The sequence below is a fragment of the Notolepis coatsorum genome (genome assembly GCF_963971535.1).
Source record: "Notolepis coatsorum genome assembly, chromosome: 4".
Lineage (NCBI taxonomy): Eukaryota > Metazoa > Chordata > Actinopteri > Aulopiformes > Paralepididae > Notolepis > Notolepis coatsorum.
In genome coordinates, this window is record NC_140168.1 from 110,921,704 (window position 1) to 110,928,292 (window position 6,589).

At 44.0% G+C, this 6,589-nt stretch overlaps 1 protein-coding gene across 1 annotated transcript in view; it reads right to left on the reverse strand.

Moving 5' to 3' along the window:
• Nucleotides 1–3,707, reverse strand: part of LOC311226655 (DENN domain-containing protein 4C-like) — a gene marked incomplete at its 3' end in the record, with an annotated part of 128,255 nt that extends 124,548 nt beyond the window's left edge. The window contains exon 1 of the mRNA XM_084312072.1: nt 3,461–3,707. The remainder of the gene's footprint in view (nt 1–3,460) is intronic.
• Between the last annotated feature and the right edge of the window lie 2,882 nt (nt 3,708–6,589).

The following is a 6,589-nucleotide window of genomic DNA, read 5'->3' on the forward strand; positions in this document are numbered from 1 at the left end:
AAAAAATAATCAGAGAAATCTCGTGAGTGGCTTTCAAACGAGATATTAATAATTCCGAGAAAACTCGTGAGTGGCATAGAAAGTGCTAATAGTTCAGAAACTGGACGGAAATTCAGTTTTTGGGTGGAATGCAAGGAGGAGGGAGGCGGGGCCCGCTGCGTGTTACAGGTACTTGAGAGGTGCTGCGAACACAGACAGACAGAGAGCTCTGCTTTCATCAATCATGCATAGTGTAACATTAAGTTACACTGCTATCTTAACGTTAGCAAGCTAAGCATCTGCATAGCGCAACCTGTGTAACGTTAAGTAACTTGTGTTCGGCGGGGAAAGACCGTTCCATTTGTAACACAACTCCAAAGAATAACATCCAAATCCGATCCGCATTTCCTTCATTCCACAGCGCTGAGCGCGCAACGTATTTCATTGATCGATCTGGCCAGAGCCTATACTCACAAACGTTCCAGTGCTGTCTTCGGGATGATTTTAATCCAAACATCCATTCAAAACTTGTATTATGAAATAATTCTGGGATGTCTGACTATTTCCCTATGCATTGGTGCGAGTTCAGCTGACAGTCCATAGAGTCCATGACAAGTTCATGAGATGCTCTGTTCTTTTGTTGTGTTTGAGGTGGATGTTGTTGCGTGTGTGGGGTTTTTCATGTATCAATTTGAAACAAGCCTCTTGACTGTTGGAATTAGGGATGTTAAAAATAAAATAGCTAATAATATTATTCAATATTAGACATTCATTGATCCAGAGGCAACCGGCTATTCGTCTGCTATTTGTAGATATATCAAGACAACAACACAACTTGCCCTAAGAGACAATCATATTTAATCTATTTAGATAGAGTATGTATGTATTATTTACAGATAATTGAAGGTACCTCAAAACATGAAACCAAGCCATGTCACACATCGTGTGTGTGTGTAGTGTTACTTGAACAATTGTCACTGTGCTCCTAAATTTCTGTATGCTCCTAAATTTGTATTTAGATTTTATTTATTAACATTTTATTTAGGAGCACATGTGCTCCTTGGGAAAAAGGTTAGCGTAGAGCCCTATATATGGAGACATTAACATTACGTTATCAAACATAGGGACGAAGACTGTAAAAAAAAGTGTCAACAATGTTTTATAATCTTTGTTAATTTTCATTATAAAAATGTTGTGCCCCCGAAATACAAAAAAAAGCCCCCGAAAATCAATTAAGGGGGGCAAAAAAAGCCCTTGAATTTTTTTTTAATTTCTAACCCTGATTGGCCTGTTCTGGTAGTAGGCTAGGCTACCCATAATGCAAGTTGATTTTCTCCTAGGCAACGGCTGAGTCCTGTTAATGGCCAGCTGCCGTTCCCCTGGGCAGGCCACTTCCTTATTTTCTTTGGTCACGTGACACAACCGGCAGTAGTTGCAAAGTACAAGTTCAACGAACACTCAGGCAAACGTGGAACCATGACCGACTTTACTCTCGACACCGAGCACAAGGCAAAATCCACTCTGCTCCCATTTCAGTTACGACTCAAGGTCAAGCACTTTTTCGAATGGATTCTAAACAACACGGAGACTTGTAAAGGGAGTGTTACATCACAAACACACAAACAACACTACACACTCACCCACGATGAATGCCATGTACCAGTGGCTCTGTGTATTTCCGTGCAAAATGTTTGGCCCGTTCTTGCTGTCACACAAGAGCCATTTCTCGAATAAGAAAATGTTTTCTTGAAACGTCTGGAAATTACAAGTCTGATCCGAAGTGTGTCCTTCTCCAACTTAAGGCTATGGTAGATATGAATCGTTTTATCATCTCATCTGTTATCATAAAGCATTTGCGTATATTGTGAACTCAAACTGGAAGTGGTCAAGCTGGAATTGTAATGCCGTCACTAGTATGCCAGTGAGGAAGTGCCACCCTGTGTGCCCCACTGGCACGCGTGAGCTGCATAGCAGATATAGCGTGTGGATGATGACAGAATGGTTGTGATGGGGAAGCTGGAGTGAGAGGGGCACTGTGCTGCTGCCATGAGTGGCTGGCAAACAGTCAAGTGCTGAGGTGTAGATATCTGAGCACCTTGGCATTGCACTCAATGGCAGTGCAATTCCCCTCCTAGACACACACACACACAACGGCATGTCCTTAGTCACACACACTCAATGCCATTGAGTAAGGGGTCAATCACATGTTACAAGACAAACGTCATCCCCTTAACAATTGTGTGTATTGAGCCGTACTGTATTGTACCCATTCTGCAATCTGTTAAATTCATTCACAAGCAAACTGAAGTCTAGTTCACAAATGTCCACTTCACCACTAGCTTAAACTCTAAATGACAAGGCGGAAATAAGCAACCTCCTGCAAAATCATGTGTTTCTCTTGAAATGTCAAACACGGAGTGAGTCTTCTAAACGTAAGAAATGGCATTTTACGAAGGCCTACTTGGCAGACTGACAAGCATTTTGACGGATAATAATAACCTATAGTTTACTTAAGGGTACAAAAAGAAATACAAGGTCATGTTGCCCGCGGGGTTTATTAACCACTTCAGGTAAACTACCTCACGTTTAAGACTTTGGAGAACTGAACACACAGTGTAAACGATGATGGGGGACCCTGATGTAAACAAGACGAAAGTCTTTCTCTGGTCTGCATCCCCCTTAACCTTCTGTCGTGCGACAGTGAAAGGGTTAACAATTGTGTGTGTATTATTGAGCTGTACTGTATTTATTGTACCCACTCTGCAATCTGTTCAATCGATCAATCAATCAAAACTGCAAGATGAAGATCACAGGTAGCATTCTGAAAGAAGAAGTCTGACTACAGCAGTCTCATTATTATTATGGAGCCTTGAAGGGCGGAGGTCTTTTATAATATTTGATTGATTGATTGAAAACTTTATTTAACAGATTGCAGAATGGGTACAGTACAGTACGGCTCAATACACACAATTGTTAAGGGGATGCAGACCAGAGAAAGACTTTCGTCTTGTTTACATCAGGGTCCCCCCATATTATATATGTACCCCCCCCCCCAACTGTTGCATAATCCAGCCGACGACAAGTGGGCCAAGTTAAGTTCACGAAAGACAAGTTGTTTTATTTGAAAAGAAAAAGCACTTTAATTTAAACACTTCACACTAAAAGCACGTTCGCCTGATCAACTCTCCTGGAGACGAGACGCAGCTCTTTGGTGGAACTCGTTCCCCTTCCGTCACTCACATCATTCAAGTAACGCGTTTCAGTTTTACACTTATGATTATTCAACAACACCAGTTGTATTTATGTTTCCAGTCAAACTCGTCTCCAGGCTTCCATCCAAACAGGAGGATAATAATAATAATAATAATAATAATAATAATAATAATAATAATAATAATAATAATAATAATAATAATAATAATAATAATAATAATAATAATAATAATAATAATAATAATAATAATAAACTAGCAGCACTTACCAGCTGTTTACACCGCGCCGGCCGGAGACACTGTTGACATGTAGGCAACTTGCTGCTGTTGTTGTTGTGTTATTATTACCCGCTCGATATAATAATGATAATAATAATAATCCCGTTGTCTTGTTTCAAAATGATACCAAACCACACCAAACCACACTTTTATAGAGTCCTGTGGAACTTTGCGAGCGGTTTGTAAATAACGCCGCCGCTTATCTAAAGTTGTCGGTGGACGCAGCAGCAGCGGGCGCCATGTTGGTGTTTCGTCATCACGGTCATCATCACTTTTCCTCTGAAGCTCTTTCTTGCGTTGTGTTCTGCAGACTCCGCCCGGCGGGGACACGCTGCTGCCTGGGGGGGGGGGGGGGGGGGGCGGCAGAGATGTGGCTCCAGCTTGAGAGGTCTCGACTCCAGCTAAAAGTGATCTGGCGCCCCCTATCTGTTCTGTTGAGTCGTCTCTGCAACAGGTGCGTGGTGGTGATTGATTGATTGATTGATTGATTGATTGATTGATTGATTGATTGATTGATTGATTGATTGATTGATTGATTGATTGATTGATTGAATTTATTGAACACTTTATTAACAGATTGCAGAATGGGTACAATACAGCTCAATACACACAATTGTTAAGGAGATGCAGACCAGAGAAAGACTTTCGTCTTGTTTCACATCAGGGTCCCCCATTTTCAATTCATCATAACATTTATGACATACACGACATACAGATAGACAGTACTGCTACATCTATACATTTATGACATACCAGATTTACAAATACAGTACTGTTTGTGATACAAAAAGAGTCTAAAAAAGAGAGTATATACATTTGACGTCGAAACTGTACATTTATGGTGGTGGTATGGGTCCAGCTCAACCTCCTCAACACCTCTCTTCTTTCTTCAATCACCGCAAAATGTTCAAAGACCTTATTAACCCTTTCACTGCCACACGACAGAAGGTTAACCCTTTACTATCACATTACCGTCGGTAGTGTGATAGTAAAGGGTTAACCTTCTGTTGTGTGGCAGTGAAAGGGTTAACCTTCTGTGTATTGTCGCAGTGAAAGAGTTAACCGCTTTGGTAGTGCGGCAGTGAAAGGGTTAAACAACTTACCAATAAATGTATGTCAAATCGCTCTTCGGTGCTTCAACGTGCTTTAACATCTTAATGCAAAAGTGGCGGCTACGTGGCGTAGTGGGCAAGGCGCTCGCCACGAAATCTGGAGACGCTGGGCTCGCCTGTTCGAGCCCAGCGCTCCACATTTGCTTTCAGTTTAGCTGGTCGTCCATACTAATACACATTGGCCGTATTAGGGGGTGGGAAACTGATGGGTGGGGATCGGGCGTTGTGGACAGCGACTCCTACAGGTCGGTTGGTGCGCCTGCGCAGTAGAATCAGGAAGTGTCGGGGGCAGCGTGAGCCTCCCACGCGTTACTCCTCGCCACTGAGAGATCGAGCTGCGCAGGTGAAAAGATGCGACTGCTGTTACCTCAAGTACCGGAGGGGACTTGTGCTATGTATGACTTAGTCCACATTGCAGCCGGCTTGTGGGAGGCAAGAAACAGCGTCCGTGACAGGGGAGGGTTGAATTGGATGATACGAAATTGAGATGGGAGAAAAATATAGAAAATGGGAGAAAAAGTGGATAAAAAAAAAAAAAACATCTTAATGCAAAAGTATTGTATTGGAGATATAAATTGTAGGTGGTGTACGTGTTTTTTTGTTGTTGTAAAACAAAATGTAAACAGAAAATACATTTCCTGGTATCCCGCAAGGGCACTATAAAATAAGGAAGGGTCAACTCATCACGTAACTGTGTAGCGCGTTTGTGGTGTGTTGTGGAACATTTGTTCGATCAAGTCTGGTGAGATTTAAGATACATTGAGATCCATTCAAAAGAATAGAAAAGAAAATAGTTTACTCATGAGCAATCAATAATTGCTCATCAGGAGCAATTAGGGGTTAAGTGTCTTGCTCAACAACTCTTTGACACACTGCCCGAGGGGAGCGGGAATTTAACTAGGAACCTCCGGATTACCAGACGACTGCTTTACCTCCCGAGGCTACTAGCTAGGTACTGTCCGTACGCATGGCCGTAGCCAGCTATGAGGTCACCAAGGTCTGGACCTCGGTAACTATTTGTAACTATATAAAAAAAAAAATTATAAAAAAAAAATATATATATATACAAATATTTATTTTTAAAGTTTGGTCAACGACCGGCCCACTACTAGGCTGGGACAGCGGCCCATTGGTACTGACTGACACTGGGCTGGCCCAATCACATCTCTTACTAAGCACCCCCCCGCCAGTCGTGCAGGTACATGACTGAGAGGGGGGCTGGTACATGACTGAGAGGGGGCTGTGGTACATGACTGAGAGGGGGGCTGGTACATGACTGAGAGGGGGCTGGTACATGACTGAGAGGGAGCTGGGGGCTGGTACATGACTGAGAGGGGGCTGGTACATGACTGAGATGGGGCTGGTACATGACTGAGAGGGGGCTGGTACATGACTGAGAGGGGGCTGGGGGCTGGTACATGACTGAGAGGAGGTTGGTACATGACTGAGAGGGGGCTGTGGTACATGACTGAGATGGGGCTGTGGTACATGACTGAGATGGGGCTGGCTGGTACATGACTGAGATGGGGCTGTGGTACATGACTGAGAGGGGGCTGGTACATGACTGAGATGGGGCTGGTACATGACTGAGAGGGGGCTGGTACATGACTGAGATGGGGCTGTGGTACATGACTGAGAGGGGGCTGTGGTACATGACTGAGAGGGGGCTGGTACATGACTGAGAGGGGGCTGGTGTACAGGACTGAGAGGGGGCTGGTAGATGATTGAGAGGGGGCTGGTACATGACTGAGAGGGGGCTGGTACATGACTGAGAGGGGGCTGGTATACAGGACTGAGAGGGGGCTGTGGTACATGACTGAGAGGGGGCTGGTATACATGACTGAGAAGAGGCTGGTACATGACTGAGAGGGGGCTGGCTGGTACATGACAGAGAGGGGGGCTGGTATACATGACTGAGAGGGGGGCTGGTACATGACTGAGATGGGGCTGTGGTACATGACTGAGAGGGGGCTGGTACATGACTGAGAGGGGCTGGTATACAGGACT